The 17,279-nt window shown below is 53.7% G+C and overlaps 1 protein-coding gene and 1 non-coding gene across 3 annotated transcripts in view; both read left to right on the forward strand.

Annotated features, from left to right (window-relative positions):
- KLF8 (KLF transcription factor 8) overlaps positions 1-17,279 on the forward strand; it is a 62,405-nt gene that overhangs the window by 19,751 nt on the left and 25,375 nt on the right. The gene's annotated exons all lie outside the window — the stretch shown is intronic.
- Positions 16,638-16,712, forward strand: TRNAA-GGC (transfer RNA alanine (anticodon GGC)). Its single transcript has one exon. It is a non-coding gene; the product is annotated as a tRNA-Ala (tRNA).

The raw sequence follows: 17,279 nt of genomic DNA on the forward strand, positions 1-17,279 counted from the left end.
GGCTGGGCATGGGGTCATGGAGAGGTTGCGAGGAAGGTGGGTGTTGCCACACCTCGGGCTTGACTCCTGCCTGCCTCCGCTTCTGCTTTCCTGGCTTGCCTCTTCCCAGTCCTTCCCCAGGCCAAGACAGCTGAAGCTGGGTGTGGGAGTGGGGAGGGAGAGCAGATTGCTGGCATGCCGCAGGGGAGGGGGGTGGCAGGCAGGCAGGCAGGATGGGTCCAGGACGGAGAGCAAGCAGAGCTCTGCCCTCGCTCGCACCGCGGGCCTGGAGCTTTCCCCTTTCTCCTTTGTGCTTGCAACACAAGAATGGCCAAACTACCCCTTTCCAAGGCTGGTGGGGCAGCAGGAGCATTGGCTGCTGCTTGCCCAGAGCCGAGTGGGGGCCAAAGGGTTTGGGGCCCAAAGGGTTTAGGGCCCAGCTCTGCCTGGACTCCTGCCTGCCCTCCTCTGGGCCGCATGGCCACCTCCTATGCGAGAAGGCTGAAGGGCGCGGTGGTGCCACGAGGTTCTGGGCCTCGGTGAGGGTGGGGAGGGGGGCGTGTCAGCTGGCCCAGGGCGCTGGAGCAACAGGCTCATCTGTTCGCGGTGGTTGGCCGTTCAGCCCCAGGGAAGGGCGAAGTGCGGCCTGATGGCCAAAGCAGCACTTGGGTGGGCTGGAGACCTGGGGCGTGGGTGGAGAGTTGGGATGCCGGCCCTGAGCTGGCTCCAAGGGCAGGGAGGGCCTTGCGCGAAGCACCACACCCCAGGACCAGCCCTTTCTCTGGTCTGTCGTTGAAGCCCCAGGCCTGCCTTCTACGGATATTTTCGTACCTGGGTAGCAGGGCTAGTGCGGGGAAAGGACGGAGGTTTCCTTCTTCTTCCACGCTAGAACTTGGGCTCATTGGGTGCAGCAGATGGGCAGTTAAACTCATGACATTTTCAGACGATGCTGGATAACTTTGTGATAATGAAAGTAGTAAAGAAATTGCACTTTCTCTCCATGCCAGGACTTTGCCTAAGTGTGTATGGGATTCTGCATTGGGCTGGGCCGTTCCCTGGCTTTCTGTTCTAATCTCTCAGCTCTTCTTCCTTCAAAACCCAGATGGTAAGGCAGTTCACACACGTGCTGAGGGTAGAACAAGTATCCTATCCAGCTTTGGGAGCTGAGTGCTGGGTAGGACAGCACCATCCTACCAGCTCACAGACTGTCGCTTCCTCCCCCTCAAAGGTGTTTGCTAGCAGATTGTCAAAAATGGAAGCGTGCACAGCTCCTGAAGCCGAGTAGGATGCTTGTCCTACCCTTTTGGCAATCCATGTGAGCTGCCGGGGTGTTTTTTCAAGGTTCCCCTGACCACTGGGCACACAAGCCCTTCTGGTCCCACAGCTCCATACTGGAGCTCCCAGATTCAGTTGCCGGCATCCCCAGCCAAAGTTCCGCAGGGTGTGACGGGGAATGCCCGAGACTTCAGAGGGCTGCTTCTCTCTGATCAGAGCAGGAAAAGCTGAGTGTGATGGGCACAGTGGTGGGACTCAGAGGCAGTTTTTGTTGTGACCTTGATGCTCCCCCGCCCTGCCAGCCACTGGTCATCCAGCCTCGTGATCTCTTAGATCAGGGGTGGGGAACCTTGGCCCTCCAGGAGTTGTAGTTCAACAACAGCTGGAGGGCCAAGGTTCCCCACCCCTGTCTTAGACAGAGGGGAAGGGAGCAGGTTCTGCTTTGCTATGCTGTTCGTGGGCTACATTCCGCAGCCAGCCAGCAACTGCAACTTGCTTGCTCACCCCACCACCACCACCTGCCCCAGAATACTTTGCCCCTGGCAAAATGAGCGGGGAGGCAGCATGACTGGGAATGTGGCATCTCCTCTCCAGGAGGCAGAGCCGAGCCAAGGCCAGGCCTGCTGTGGGTCTCTTGCTCCCTCTTCCCTGCCGGGCTGCTTCCTCACTAGCTGCCCGCCCCCATCATGGTGTCTTGGAGGTGGCTGTGGAGCATGTCCTTCCGTTGCTGAGCAACAGACAACTTGTACACACCTCTTCCACCATTGCAAAAGTGGCTGATCAGCTGGAAGAAGGTGGAAGTAGCCATGGGGCGGGAGGGGGAGAATGCCCCGCTCCCTTGAGTGCCTCTTGGGCTCATCTCTGCACGGGCAGTGATGGCATGCTCCGCTTCCCTGGTTATCCACCTGACCCCTGCCTCAAAATGTCTCAGGAACTTGGCACTTCAGTTCTATGATCTATTTTAAAAGAAGGCGGATCGGGCAAGTCTGTGCAAGCCCCTCCCTCTCCCAGAGGGCTGCCCCCAGCCCCAAGTTCCCATTGCCTAAGCCTTCTGCCAGCTGATAGCTTTGTGCCTCGGTGCCATGACCTCTGCCCTTCCACTCCCTCTGGGTTTTGGATGGCTAAGCAGAGGTGACAGCCATGCTTAGAATGGGTGGAGCCGAATGGGGTTGGGTCAGGTGATGGTAGTATTCCAGAGTGGGGCGGGCAAGCAACCAGAGCAGGTGGAGGCCTTCAGCAGCGTGTGGAACTCCTTGGCACAGGATTTGGGTTTCCTTTGGTGTGCCCCAATATTTTCCCCATTAAAATCTCCAGACTTGCTTGCCGTAAAGTTGTGCGCTCGAATCGGTGTCGACTCCTGGCAACCACAGAGCCCTGTGGTTGTCCTTGGTACCATACAGGAGGGGTTTACCATTGCCATCTCCCTCACAGTATGAGATGTTGCATTTCAGCACCTTCCTACATTGCTGCTGCCCGATATAAGTGTTTCCCCATATTCTGGGAATTATACCAGCGGGGATTCAAAACGGCAACCTCTTGCTCACAAGGCAACTCCTGGATCAGGGCTGCTCAACTTTGGCCCACCTGCAGATGTTGGCCTTCAACTCCCATAATCCCTGGCTATTGGCCACTGTGGCTGGGGATTATGGGAGTTGTAGGCCAAAAATAGCTGGGGGGAGGGTTGGGCCGAAGTTGAGCAGGCCTGAAATAGATGCTGGCTCCTGGCAACCACAGGCCAGTCCTAGATAGATGGCAGCTCTCCCCCCAAAGTCTGTGGCTTGCCTGTTTCTTTCCCCTCCCTGCTGAAGCCTTCCTTGAGAACAAAAGAGACGGAATGGGGAGAGAGGCCTGCAGAGGACCCTCCATATGAAGGTCTTGCTTCTTCAAGGGCTCCATTGCTGCTCCTCTGCTTAAGAGCATGACTCTGTGACCCCGAATGCAGCCTGCCTGAGCTTCCTAGAGCGGGTGCCTCAGCATTGTTTATGCCACAACATGATGCTCTGCCCCGCAGTAAGCTCCTGTTTGAAGATGCATCCCAACCGAGGGGTGCCTTGCCTTTCTGGTGCTGCAAGCAGGCTGCGTGTGACATTGCGCGCGCCCAGCGCCTGACCTCAGCTCAGCTGGGATCCGGCCTAGTACCAGCTCAGTTGGGTGTATGCGGTTGCCAAGGCAACAGAGCAAGCAGGCTGGCTCCTTGGCCCCTCCCTTGCTCACTGCCTTGAAATAGCATCCGTGCCTGCCTGCCTGCCTGCCTGCCTGGCACCATCTTCTTTCGTGGGCAGGAGAGGGTGAGGCTGAGGTGTGGCCCCAAGGAAATTCCTGCAGGAGGCGGAGGCCTGGAAGTGAGCAGCTGGGCGTGCACCCTTCTCTTCAGCAGCCCAGCAACAGCCTTTGGGTACCTGCAGCTCCCAGCTGGGCTGGGGAGCAGCAGAGCCAGGAGGCCGGGAGGGAAGCCAGTCTGTCATCGTCGGCCTTCCTAGGGTGGGAGGCTGGCGGGAGAGAGCTGCCCGCCCGCCCGCCCGCCCTCCCTCCCTCTGCACGCCTTGCCAAGGCAAGGGAAGGGACTTGCCTTGCCGCAGGCCTTGGTGGGGCTCAGCAGCCGTGTCCCCTGGGTGGGGCGGTTCCTGCCCTGCAGTCTGATTACCAGACGGTATCCAATTAATTCCTAGCCATTTGCAAGCCTTTCCAAAGAGTGCACGCCCTCTTTGACCAGCCAGATTTCCCCAGGCCTTGGAGGTGACAGCCCTGGGTGTGTTGGGGGCTCCTCTCTGTCTGGGGGCCCGAAGCCAAGCCTGCCACTCTGGTGAGGTTGCCACCCCAGGAGGGCAAAGGCTGTGGGCTGCTGCTGCCCCCTCCGCCTTCCCCCCCCCTGAACTTGAGGCTGGCTTCGGAAGAGACAGCCTTAACCTCCTTGACTTTCTTAAAACAAAGTCTTGCGGTCTGGGGATCTTTAAAGGTCTCATTTCATGTCGGCAGGAGATAAGTAAGGCAAGGGGGGAAGTGATCGATCGATGGAAATGAGTTTGTGTGGCTTGAGGGTTCTCTTCAAAGCCTGGGATGCTGAAATGCTGAGCTGTCATTCAAGGAGGAGAAAATCGCTGCAGCTCCAGAATCGAAAGGGCCCCCTCCTGGCAGCGGCTTGACCTTGGTTTGGTCTTCGCAGGGACCTTGTTTTTTCGCCTCCTTGGAAGTTTTCTTTCGGGTTGCTCCCTTTGGCACTCCCCTTCCTTCCCCCTCCCCAGACATGGAATGCTTTTGCTGTCATTTGCCATGTCTCAAGGGCAGGGTTCTCAAACCTGGGTTTCCAGATGCTGTTGGACTACAACTCCCATCATCCACCCCCAGCACAGTACCGCCAGTGACTTTTGCTGGTGTGTATCTTATGTTTCTTTTTAGATTGTGAGCCCTTTGGGGACAGGGAGCCATCTTATTTGTTTATTATTTCTCTGTGTAAACTAGCCTGAGCCATTTTTGGAAGGGTGGTATAGAAATTGAATTAATAATAATAATAATCCACAACCACAGTTGCCAAAGGCTGGGTGTTGTAGTCCAGCAACATCTCAAGTTTGAGAACCCCTGTTCAAGGGGATTCTTGATGCTGCAGCCCTTTTCACCCAGTGGTGGGGCAGCAGTGGGGCAGCCTTGAGTTGCCCCGCAGATTTTCCAAAGACCAGAGTTGTGGCTGAAGTTCTTGCTCCATTTCCCAGGGCTGTCCCACCTCAGCTGCTCCTGTTCCTGCTCTGTTTTGAATTTTGGTGGAGGGCTGCTGGTCCCTCCCCAGTTCCCCCATTTCTCCTCTGCCCTCTTGTTAGGCAAGTAGATCCCACCCTGTTCTTCCCTGGGTGGTGAAATGCCATCAAGTCAAATTTAGGCATTGATGGAGGAGGAATGAAGGGCCTGTGTGTGAGCTGTTGTCAGGCCTTGGTCACAGGCCAGCTGGGAATACCTTGCCAAAAAGTTGCTAGTGTGGGACTGCTGGCGTCATTTGTCAGAGTCCAGCTCTTCCCCAAGGTCTTTGAAAATCAAACCTGAGCAGGCAGGGACCACATCTTCTCTCTAGTGCACATGTATGTAGCATGCGAATGCTAAAGCACCGTTTCATCAGAACTGCTCTTGTGTATTTATCTTCGTGTTTCTGTGCTGTCCTTTGTTGATGACCAGTGTTCCCTCTAACAAGGATTCCCAGATGTTGTGGACTACAGCTTAGGAGAGGAGAGCTGGTCTTGTGGTAGCAAGTATGACTTGTCCTCATAGCTAAGAAGGGTCTAACCTGGTTGCGTATGAAGGGGAGACTAGAAGTGTGAGCACTGTGAGATATTCCCCTCAGGGGATGGAGCCACTCTGGGAAGAGCAAAAGGTTCCAAGTTCCTTCCCTGGCAGCATCTCCAAGAAGGGCTGAGAAAGATTCCTGCCTGCAACCTTGGAGAGGCTGCTGCCAGTCTGTGAAGACATTACTGAGCTAGATGGACCAATGGTCTGACTCAGTATGTGGCAGCTTCCTATGCTCCAGCTCCTATAATCCCTGAGCAAAAACCATTGCAGTTGGGGATTCTGGGAGTTGTAGTCAACAACATCTGGGAATCCCTGTTAGAGGGAACACTCTTGATGACCCTAGTTTTGAATTGTTGATTGCATTAGAGCAGGGGTTCTTAAACTTGAAATCCAACAATATCTGGGGAACCAACTCCCATAATGGGAGCTGAAGAGCCACCTAATGGCACAGCGGAGAAATGACTTGCCTAGCAAGCATGAGGTTGTCGGTTCAAATCCCCTGCTGGTGTGTTTCCCAGACTATGGGAAACACCTATATTGGGCAGCAGCGATATAGGAAGATGCTGAAGGGCATCATCTCATACTGTGCGGGGGGAGGCAATTGTAAACCCCTCCTGTATTCTGCCAAAGAAAACCACATCGCTCTGTGGTTGCTAGCAGTCGACACCGACTCGATGGCACACTTTACTTTAGGGAGCTGAAGTCCCACAACACCTGGCGACCCAGGTTTGAGAATCTCTGCATTGCCGAGCAAACCATGTTTTATTTGGTTTTTTAAAAGGGATCTCTAACTCAAAGAACAAGTATCCTCCTGGCTTTGAAATCAGCAGTGGGCAAAGGAATCCAGAGGAAGCTGATGGGTGCTCTCTACGGCAGCACTGCCAGAGTGGCGTATCGTAGTGGAGTTGGGCTTGGACTTGGGCTTGGGCTAGCCACTACGCCACACAGGAGATGCTGGTCTAGAACTCTCACCATCCCTGAATATTGGCCACCGTGGCTGGGGAATGATGGGGATTTTAGTCCAACAACAGCTGGAGGGGCAGAGTTGTGCAGCTCTGGGCTCAACGATGCCTGCGATTCGTTCTGCATCAAGCACATGGCAAGCTCTGGACTCAAATTTATTTCGCAAAAATTGGGGAAAGCTTCCAGTCCTGATTGGAGACTTTTATAGCCACTTAGCCAGTGTTTGGGAAAGACAAATTACTGTCCTTGTGGTGGATCGGCTGCAAAAGATTCCAGTATTTGCTAGGAGCCAGAAACGGGTCCCTTGTCCCTGCCTCCTTTCCTCTGGCACTGAGCTTTCATCCAGTCCAGGACCAAGACACCCCTTCCATCCTTTCAGATGTGCCAGGCAGCTTCAGCTGGTTCGGGTCTGCATGGCAGCATCCCACAGTACTTCCTGAGTGTGGTGCAACGGCTCGTTCAAAGGACCAGCAGTGCTTACCCTCGGGAACTCAGCAAAGAGGCACCTTTTACAGTGGCAACTCACTTAGAATTTTCAGGGGGAGAGCAACTGTTCCTATCCATCCCCAGCACAGCATCCCTCCAGTGGTGGTTGCTGGTATTTACCTTCTGTTTCCTTTTAGGCTGTGAGCTCTTCTGGGACAGGGGGCTATCTTATTTATTTATATATATTTTTCCCCATGTAAACCGCTTTGAGAACTTTTGTTGAATATTCCTAATTGTATCCGTGTCTCTCAAGGAGACCTTGTTTGTAGGTGGCCTTCCTGGAGAAGCGAGCCACCTCATGGCACAGCGGGAAAGCAACCTGCCTAGAGCAGGTGGCTGTTGGTTCGAATCCCCGCTGGTGTGTTTCTCAGAATATGGGAGACTCCGATATCGGGCAGCAGCAATATAGGAAGGTGCTGAAAGGCATCATCTCATACTGCACAGGAGATGGCAATGGTAAACCCCTCCTGTATTCTACCCAAGACAACCACAGAGCTCTGTGGTTGTCAGGAGTTGACACTGACTCAACGGCATAACCTTTCTTTTCAGCCTGGAGATGCCATCCAGGTTTTTCAAAGTGGTTTTTAAAAGGCCATATTACTTAGTGGCAATTTTCTCCATTCTCCTTCAAAGGATCTCAGGGTGGCAGACATGGTTTCTTCTCTCTCTACCCCCCCCCCCCCGGTAGTTTTTCTCCTCTCCCAACTCCTGTAAAGTGATGAGTGGCCCAAATTGAGCTTCATGGCTGAGGGAAGGTTTGAATCCAGGACCTCTAGTGTGATGCTCTAACCACTGGAGAACTGCTGCCAGACAGTGTAGACAATACTAAGTTAAAGGGAACAAAAGCCAGACTCTGTAGGAGGCAGCTTCTCACAGCTCTGTTGCTTTTGCATCTAGTTTGGCTGTTCTCGCTGCTGCTTCAGGGATTCTTTAGAGGCAAGTTTTACTTCAGTATAGGAGGAAACCCTATCATTTTTTATTTTTAGTAGCAGGCAAGATAACACCTGCACGGACATTCCAAGTGAAAGGAACAAGAATTGGTCTAAAAATAGAAAGATGCTTGACTAGACCACAATATGGAAATCTTGCCTAATAAACCAAAAGCAGATTTTTAAAATTCATAACAAATGGGGGAGCTATATTATAACAGGGTGTGTAGTGCTCTCCTTCCATATTTATAAATGCCAAGTACAGCTTGCAGAAAATAAGGCATGTCATTGGAATACTTTGGTGGGGGGGCATGTAGTGGTGGTGGGGGTGTAGCTTAATCGGTGTCGGAAAACAAGCACATGGAAATGTCTGGTGAGCAGTTAAGCCTCATTTCACATGCTGAAGGTTATGTCTGCATGGCAGATCTAAACCAGGTCCGAGGAGCCCAGAGCAGTGTATGTGGTTTTATGTTTAATCTCAAAACAACCCTGCGAGGTAGATTAGACTGGAAGAGAAGTGGCTAGCCCAGTGTCATTCAGGGGGTTTCATGGCTGAATGGGAATTTGAACTTGGGTTTCCCTAGTCCTAGTCCAACACTCTAACCACTACACCATATTGTCTCTCTCTTAATGGCAGTGCTGTCCCTCTAACAGACCTGGGAATTAGTTCCATGATGGGAGCAGAGTTTATTAATACAGAATTACAGCTACGATTTGGCAGGCGTCCCCTGTCAACTGTAAAAACTACAGTTCCCATAGCCCCTTTAGGAGTTCTATAGTAGTTGATCCAGTTTTGCATGAGTTTTAAATCAGAATGCCCTAGTTCAGAGGTTCTCAGTCTGGGGTCCCCAGATGTTGTTGGACTACAACTCCCATCATCCACAGCAACAATGACCAAATTGTGGCAGGGGGTGATGGGGGTTGTAGTCAACAACATCTGGGGAACCCGGTTGAGAACCTTGCCCTAGTTATTTCTGGCTCTGTTTTCATCGGTGGCCTATTCTGGTTGATGTGTGTGATGATCAAAGGAGGAACTTTGGTTTCAGAGTCACAAAAATCCTCTCCCCCCCCCAAGGCAGGCTGCCAAGATGTTGCTCATGAAAAGGTGACCTACATCAGAGCACTATCCTTTGAATGTACAGAGTCGCAGGAAACTGCAGGAACAGCATTGTGTGTGGGGGGGGGGGGGCGAGAATGCAAGCCTCCAGGGCTGTCAAACGTTGTGGGTGTGGCCATTTTTGCTGCTGCTTTTCTGGTCTCTCTGTAACACCCATGATTCTGCCCCCATTGTTGCTGCTTTCAGGAATAATCAACCATACCTCAAATCCTTCAAAAGCGCTGGCAAAACGCATTACCAGTCACCGTAGAGAGGCAGTCGGCCAGTGATCTGTCTTTTTAAAAAACAAATCTATATGCGGAATGAGTTTTGTTCTGGGTGGTGGTATCAAAGCAATGTGTGTGCACGTGCATTCAGAGTGGGACCTTCCTGATTCAGTCTGAGCAGGATCTAAAATTAACTGAGCGGACATCAAAAAATGTGTGAGCGTGTGCATGCCTTAGAGCAGAGCTGCTCAACTTAGCCCCGCCCCCTGCTGTTTTTGGACTGCAACTCCCATAACCCCCAGCCACAGTGGCCAGTAGGCAGGGATTATGGGAGTTGTAGGCCAACATCTGCAGGAGGGCCGAAGTTGAACAGCCCTGCCTTAGAGGGAATATGACTTGACTAACAAGCCTGAGGTTGCCGGTTCGAATCCCTGCTGGTATGGGAAACACCTATATTGGGCAGCAGTGATAAGTCCAGCCCTCTAACCACTACACCACACTGGCTATAACCTCAAATTTTTGTGGTCCAAACTTCAGCTGCGGAACAAACCTGCTTTGTCTTGAAGATGCATTTCCCAGTTGCTGCTCATTGTTGCATTGTAGTCATCAGTGTGCCTGCTTTGGGTTCAACTAAAGCAGGACTGCGCAACTCTGGCCCTCCAGCTGTTGTTGGACTACAACTCCCATCATCCCCAGCCACAGTGGCCAGTAGTCAGAGATGATGGGAGTCTTAGTCCAACAACAGCTGCAGGGCCAGAGTTGCGCAGCCCTGCTCACAGACAACATCTTGAACTAGGTCAGTAAATTCTGGGTGTTCCACAGTTTTTCAGTGGACATGTTCCATGAGCTGTGAGCGTTGTGCAAAACAGCACTTTTTCGCTAGAAGCCTAGAAAGGAGAACCAATGGATTGGCCTACATGTGCCGCTTCTGGGCTTCCCAAAGGCATCTGGTTGGCCACTTTGGGAAGCAGGAGGCAGCAGGGCTGCTCTTATACTGGGTCCCAAACGGTGCTGTTGCTCAGTGCAAGAGCATCTGCTTTGCATGCAGAAGATCCCAGATTCAGTCCCTGGCAGCATCTCCAGGTAGGGCTGGGAAAGACTCGGAGAAGCCGCTGCCAGTCAGTGTAGACATTACTGAGCTAGATGAACCCAGAGTCTGACTCCGTATGAGGCAGGTTCCTGTGCTGGAGACAAGCTGCTGGCTGCCAACTTGCTTTGCGTGTGTCTTACTCGGGGCAAACCTGGGTGCCCAGATGTTGTTGGACTGCAGCTGCCCCCGTTCCCAGCCACAGTGGCTTTGACCATGGCCGTCTAGTAACATCTGGGCAGCCAGGACTGAGAAGTCTTGGGGGCATGGGGTTAGCTTTTGTCTGTGGGGCTGTGGCTTGAACCTCAGATCCGGAAGGCAGAGAGTTGGGGAAGTTGCCGGGGGTGGCTGCTGAGTCTTTAGAAAGCAAGCGGGGTGGGAAGGGGGAGAGAGCCGCCGCTGGGTCCTGAGAATGGGCCGCCTTGTTCCGTGTGGGCATCTGCCGAGCCCTGCCCTCTGCTCTGCGCCGGAGTGGAGTGGGAAGGGCTGAGCAAGAGTCGCAGGAAGTTCAGTGGGGTTTCGTTCCCAGCGGAAGTGGAGCCTCTGAGTCTGCCCCAGCCCCCTCCGCTCTCATGGGGCTGCGTTTTGAGAAATGAAAACAGGCAGCTCAGCAGGCGGACCGGAAGTGGCTCTGCTGTTGCAAGGAGAGGGAAGCCCACAGCCCCGCCGGCAGCGCACGCCTTCTGCGACTGGAGCTCAGGGTCTGGAGCGGAGCCCATTTTGGCTCTCTGCCCTGACCCTGCGCCGTCACTGTGGCTGGCAAGGCAGCCTGCTTATGCTCAGGGGCACTCTTTTACTTGGCACCCGGTTCTGGAGATTCTGGGGCAGAGTGCTGGCAGAAATGACACTCTGTATTACAGCCCACCCAGGTGTGTGTCAGTGGGGGCGGGGATGGAGGAGGGGGGATCTCTCTCGGCTGCAGGCAGTTGTGGGGGTGGGTGGGGGGTAGGAAGCTGGAGCTCTTGCTTTGCTTCGGGGATTCCATGCTTCCGAAAGGCCTTCCTGGTAGGGGCAAGGAAGCTTCAAGGCTGCCATAGGGACACTAAGGGTCCAAAGCATTTGGGTTCCGGCCTGGCACTGCGTTCCAGTCTGACCTTCCGCACTGCATGTGGCACACTCACCAAATCGAAGGAGCTGGAGCGAGCACAAAGGCAGGCGTCTGGCTGGGCACTGGTGGGCAGAGGGTGTCCGCTCAGAAGAGGAGAGAGGAAGTGTGCTCGTAAGTGGCTTTGGGGGAGCTGTGTGGTGATGTGTCAGCAGCAAGGGTCTAGGGATGCCAGTTCAGTCAGCAGTGGAGGTGCTCTGATTGCATTTGGGTAGGAAGCTGCCTTCTGCTGAGTCAGGCCATTGTTCTATCTAGCCCAGTATTGTCTGCCCAGGCTGGCACCAGCTTCTCCACGGTTGCAGGCAGGAATCTCTCTCAGCCCTATCTTGGAGATGCTGCCTTGGAGGAAACTTCTTCTGCATTCAGGTGCTCTTCCCAGAGCAGCCCCATCCTCTAAGGGGAATATCTTACAGTGCTCATGTGTAGTCTCCCATTCAGATGCAAACCAGGGTGGGCCCTGCTTAGCAAAGGGGGCAATTCATGCTTGCTACCTTGCAATTTAGCCTGATCCCAAATGCAAGCCCCCTGGGGGTGGCTCCTGCCTTGCCCAGGCTCAAAGCAACCCTCCTGTGCTGCATGCCTGAAATGGAGGCTGACCCTCAAAACACAGGCTCTGGTTCATGACGCATTTCTCTGGTGGGCTGGAGGCTCAATTCTGAACTGCATAGGAACATAGGAAGCTGCCATATACTGAGCCAGACCATTGGTCCCTCTAGCTCAGCATTGTCTACACAGACTGGCAGCGGCTTCTCCAAGGTTGCAGGCAGGAATCTCTCTCAGCCATATACTTCATAACTTGTGTGTTTCCAAATCCTTGTGTGTAAATCTTTGTAGATATATCATGTACAAACAACCACTTTGTATATAATTGTGCTTTGGCAACGTACTGTATGCTTTGGTAGTTTGTTGGTTCAATAAAAAAAATCTTGTCCTATTAAAAAAAAATAAAAAAATCTTGTCCTATCTTGGAGATGCTGCCAGGGAGGGAACTTGAAACCTTCTGCTCTTCCCAGAGTGGCTTCATCCCCGGAGGGGAATATCTTGCAGTGCTCACACATCAAGTCTCCCATTCAAATGCAACCAGGGCAGACCCTGCTTAGCTAAGGGGACAAGTCATGCCTGCTACCACAAGACCAGCTCTCCTCTCTGACCACTTGCTAACCACTTTCTTTCTTTGTGTAGGAAACATCTCTGTCTCTTTATGTTTGCTAACTAAGTTGCCCTCAGCACCTGCATATGAAGAAGAGCTCGGGTATAAGAGCCTCCAAGGAGGCTCTGGTGTGGAATGTACCCCTCTGGAATATTTTCCTCCTGTTGGGAAATTTCCTGCAATTTCAGGACCTGTGAAGCAAGTTCCTCGGGCGGGGAGCAGCACACCTTTGTGGGCCACCTGCTGGCTTTCCTGCACAAGTTCTAAACGTGTGTGTTGGTGCAAGAAATTTCCGTGTGGGTTAAGAGGACCCCCCCCCGCCGGCTCGGAGTCTGAGCAGCAAGAAAGAGAACATGAAATAATAATAAACTAGCTGGGCCAGGCGCAGAGCAGCTGTGCCTCTAGTTCTCTGCGCCCGGCTGCCTGCCCCTGCTGCTGTTGCCTCCCTCCCACCCCACCACCCGTTGCTGCCACCACCATTTTCACCTGCCTGCCCCACCTTCTTCCCCCTCCCGCCTGCCAGCATCCACCAGCACTGTCGTTTTCCCAGCCACCTGCCCCCCCCCTGCTGCTGTTTCCTTCCTTCCTTCGCCACCGTTGTTGCCTCCCCAGCTGCAGCACCATCATTTTCCTGGCCGGCCACCACCGCTGTTAACTTCTAGGCCAGCTGGCTGCCGCCGCCATTGTGTTCCCCCCGCCCGTCCCTGTCCTATCCGGTAGCTCTCTAAACTCTCGCAGGAGCTGCCACACATGGGATTCGCCACGGGTTTGCCTTAGCGAATTATATATAAAGAAGATATTTTGTACTTGGTAACAGTTCTTGAATGCTCAAAACACTCCACATGTATTATCATGGTGCAATCCTTTCAAGAGCCCTGTTCCCCCATCTTGCAGCTCACCATGGCAGAGGTCCAATCTGAACTGGGGAAATCCTGATTTGGAGCTCATCCCCTTCGCCGCCACACTATGTAAGAAATAACTTCCCGCACTCTTCTAGGAATATTTTAGAAACTTTCTACCAAAACACCAGCCTGCTTCTGCTTGAATCAGATGGCAAGTGGCACTGGGCATAGAACCTCCAGGTTCCAGTGCAGTCTATCTCCTGTATATCAGTTGCTGGGAGGGGGGCAGCCACCTTCAGGCCCTGCTGGTGGGCTTCTTGAAGGCAGCCAGTTGGCCATTGTAGGTGACAAGGTGCTGGACAAGGGGGGCCCTCTCTGCCTTTGGAAGGTGCACCACTTTGGAGTGAGGAACATGGGGCTGAGGAAAAGCAAATGTAAAGGTGTCTTTTAAAAAAAAACCTCAAAACATTTCTGGAGGATTTAAAGGTGTGCTGCTCCTCTTTCCTATATCCCCATGTGCAATTTCACTTCCTTCCCAACCTCCTCCTGTTTCCCACTGGGGAAGAACAGTTGTCCTGCATTCAGAATCAAAGCCCACAACCCTCTGCTAAACAGTATTCTGGGGCTGGGGGCAGAATGGTTCTGCCACTCCCTCCATTCTACAAAGGCTGGGTGGATTTAGTGCTGGCGGGGGGGGGTGGAGGAAGGAGAGAGCCTGGCTTTTCAGGGGGGGAGGGCCCAGAGCTCAGTGGGGAAGGCCCTGCCTTGCATGCTGAAGGCTGCAGATTCATTCCCTGGAAGCATCTCCAGTTGGCAGACAAAGAGGAGGCCTTTTGGGTAACAAAGTGGGTGCCTAGTGTATCTTTGAAAACTGTGAATGGGCCACATGGTCCCTTGGTTCTGGGGGCGCATACATCCTCCTCTGGGGAATGCATGTAGTGGGGGGGGCTTCATCAAATAGCATGTGGGACTCCTTGCCACTGGATGTAATGGATAGTGACCAGCAGCCTAGCAAGGTTCCTAGCAGATCTGGAGACCTCTAGCAAAGAGATCAGCTTTAGAGACTGTTGGATGGTAAGAAGGGAAAGAAAATCCCATTCCAGATTCTTAGTACCTTTTATATAACCCCTCTAAAAATTGTGCACTATTCCGGTGTTATAGCTAGAGAGAGATGTGGGAGTGGCTGTAGGTTGTGTCTATGGACACTTTGGATGTTCATCCCAGGTGTGGGGGAAGCCGACTGCTCTGGTGGATCTTGCTTGTTTGAAAGACTGCTTTACTTTTTGGCACACAAATCCAAAGGAGGCTGCATAATATTTCATATACACACACAAAATTATGCCATGTTTTTTATTTGTTTCTTAAAATTGTTTTGGTACTGGTGTGAACTTTTCTTTTTATTTTGTGATGGGTTCTTCTGATTTTTGTGTGTGCTTTGAATCTTGGAGAAAAGTGGGATGTAATTTTTATAATAAAGTTCTAATATATAAACCTGCTGCTCTGAAGTATTCCGGGGTAATGGATGAATTATTTTTTTAAATAAAATGCAAAATGGATAAAAGTGGCAGGGGGTAAAATCCTACCCTGCTATACAGCACCGTGCTGGGACAGAGCAAAGCCCAAAGAGCGTGGCTGAGTCCAGCGGCCAGGGGTCCGGGAGGCATGCACTGGTGTCTGGAATGTCTCTCTCCATTTGGGTGTTTTGGCCTGGAACTTGGTTCTGGGATGCTCCAAGCCCCCGCCCTGCACGCGTGAGCCCCGAGTGACATTCGCACACCACCCCCTTGGCACTGGCAGGAAGAACATGCCTGGGTCCCATCCATCTCTCTCCCCACGCTGCAGCTGCCTCCGCCGCCGCCGCCACCTCCGCCTCCACCCTCTGGAGGAGGCCCCAAGGGGTGTGGCGGCTTCTCTGCTGATTGGCCCCGACAAGGGCGGGGGCCAAGCCTGCACGCTCCACACAAGCCAGAATTGCCTGCTGCGGCCTGTGGGCGGAGGTGCACTTTTTAGGGAAGAGGGGCCAGGCAGCAGGGTGGGCCACGCCTTCCATTCTTCCCCAACCCCTGCCCTTTGGGGCTTATGCCCTGGGGGAGCATCTGGCCAGGCCTTCTGTGTCCCAAAGGCAGCCGGATTCCTTGGTGGGGTGGGCTGCCCCACCACTCGCCTCCTGTCCAGGCTGGCTGGGAGAGGCTGACTCCTAGCTTTGTACTGCTGGCCTGACTCCGCTGGCTCCCCACCCCTCCCCTCCCTGCTTCTCTTCTCTCTTCCCTGTGTCCACTTGCCTTGGGCAGATGTCGGCTGCCCCTAAGACTGCTTCGTCAGGACTTGGGGTGGGTTTTGCTCGTTATTTCTCTTGCAATGCACTTGCACAAGATAGGAAGGGGGTCCTGCAAAGGAGGGATGTGCACAGATGTTCCATGCACATCCCTACTGCAAAGCAGAGGGCAAGGCAGCCTCCCCCCCCCTTGGCTAGCCCGGGGTCTTCCCTGCAGGGAGCCCCTTCAAAGGAGGTCCCAGTGGGCACTGATCAAGGCTCAGATTGCCCCAGTGAACTTCCGGCCCAGCCTCGCTGGGCTCTGGCACATCTGGCAGGGTGGGGCTTTCTAACATGCCAAGAGAGCTGCGCAGGGCGAGGCCGTCTGAACATTCCGGCCACCCTGCCTTGCTCACGGCTGGCAAGCAGGCTGCCCTCTCACCACCACCCTGGAGCAAGGGGCGGGCGGGGGCAAAAGGGCCCCTCTGCTCCGGGCTTCCTTGAACACCTGCGGTGGAGGGTGCTCGTGTGGCATCCTAGAGGAAGGCCTGCTGTGGCCCTCCTCGTATGGGGTGTGTTGGGCCGCAGGCCGTGTACGCAACTTGGGCTTCTCCGCAGCAGCGTCAGTTGTGCAAACAGGAAGGGCCACAGAGGGGTGGTGGGAGAGGACACTCATGGCAGGCCGGCAGGCCGAACAGTCTGGACGTGGGTCTTCACCACCACTGAAGGCTGCTGACCGTCTCCCTTCCACCAAATTGCTGGGTCCAGGTAGTTGGTGGGTGGTTAGAATTAGGCTTCCCACCCACCCCCACCACTGAAGCAATCTGTACCTGGCCGAGGCCGCTGAATGTGGATCCCAGGTGGTTTTATGGCAGAACGCATGGATTGTTCCCTTGGCTAAGCAGGGTCCACTCTGGTTTGCATTTGGATGGGTGGCTACATGTGAACACTGCTAAAATATTCCCTTCAGGGGATGGAGCTGTAGCTCAGTGACAGAGCATCTGCTTGGCATGCAGGAGGTCCCAGGTTCAATCCCTGGCAGCATCTCCAGGTAGGGCTGAGAGAGACACCTGCCTGAAACCTTGGAGAAGCCGCTGCCATTCAGTGTAGGTAGACAGTACTTAGCTAGTGGGACCAAGGGTCGGACTCGGTAGAAGACAGCAGCTCTTTGTGTTCCTGTGGAGAAGAGTAGCCCCCATCCCCACCCCGCCTCCTTCTTTGGAAGTACTTGCGTTAAGAAAAAGGATCCCAAAATCTGCTGCTTGATCAGAGGCACCTTTCAGTGGGCCAACAGGTTTGTAATCTGCAATCGGAGGCCTTGCCTGGATGGAATGCTGCAGTCCTCGGAAAGAGCTCCGGCAGCAGCAGCAGCTGGTGTGCAGAGTCTACTCTGCAGAGTCTACTCTAAGCGAAGAGTTCCCTGGGAGAAAACTCTGCAGGTGGGGCTGCAGCACCTTCTTCCAGGTCAAAGGGCAGAGAGGGAGATGCGTGCTGCCCAGCCCTCCTTGCGGCCTGCCCGATGTCCGGTGCGTGCCCCAGCTGCTTGAGCTTCCTCTGCCCAGTGGTGCCAGAGGCCCCACCCGGCTCTACCCACTAAGTAAATCTCCACCAGCT

This window comes from Hemicordylus capensis, chromosome 11, assembly GCF_027244095.1.
Source record: "Hemicordylus capensis ecotype Gifberg chromosome 11, rHemCap1.1.pri, whole genome shotgun sequence".
Taxonomy (NCBI): domain Eukaryota; kingdom Metazoa; phylum Chordata; class Lepidosauria; order Squamata; family Cordylidae; genus Hemicordylus; species Hemicordylus capensis.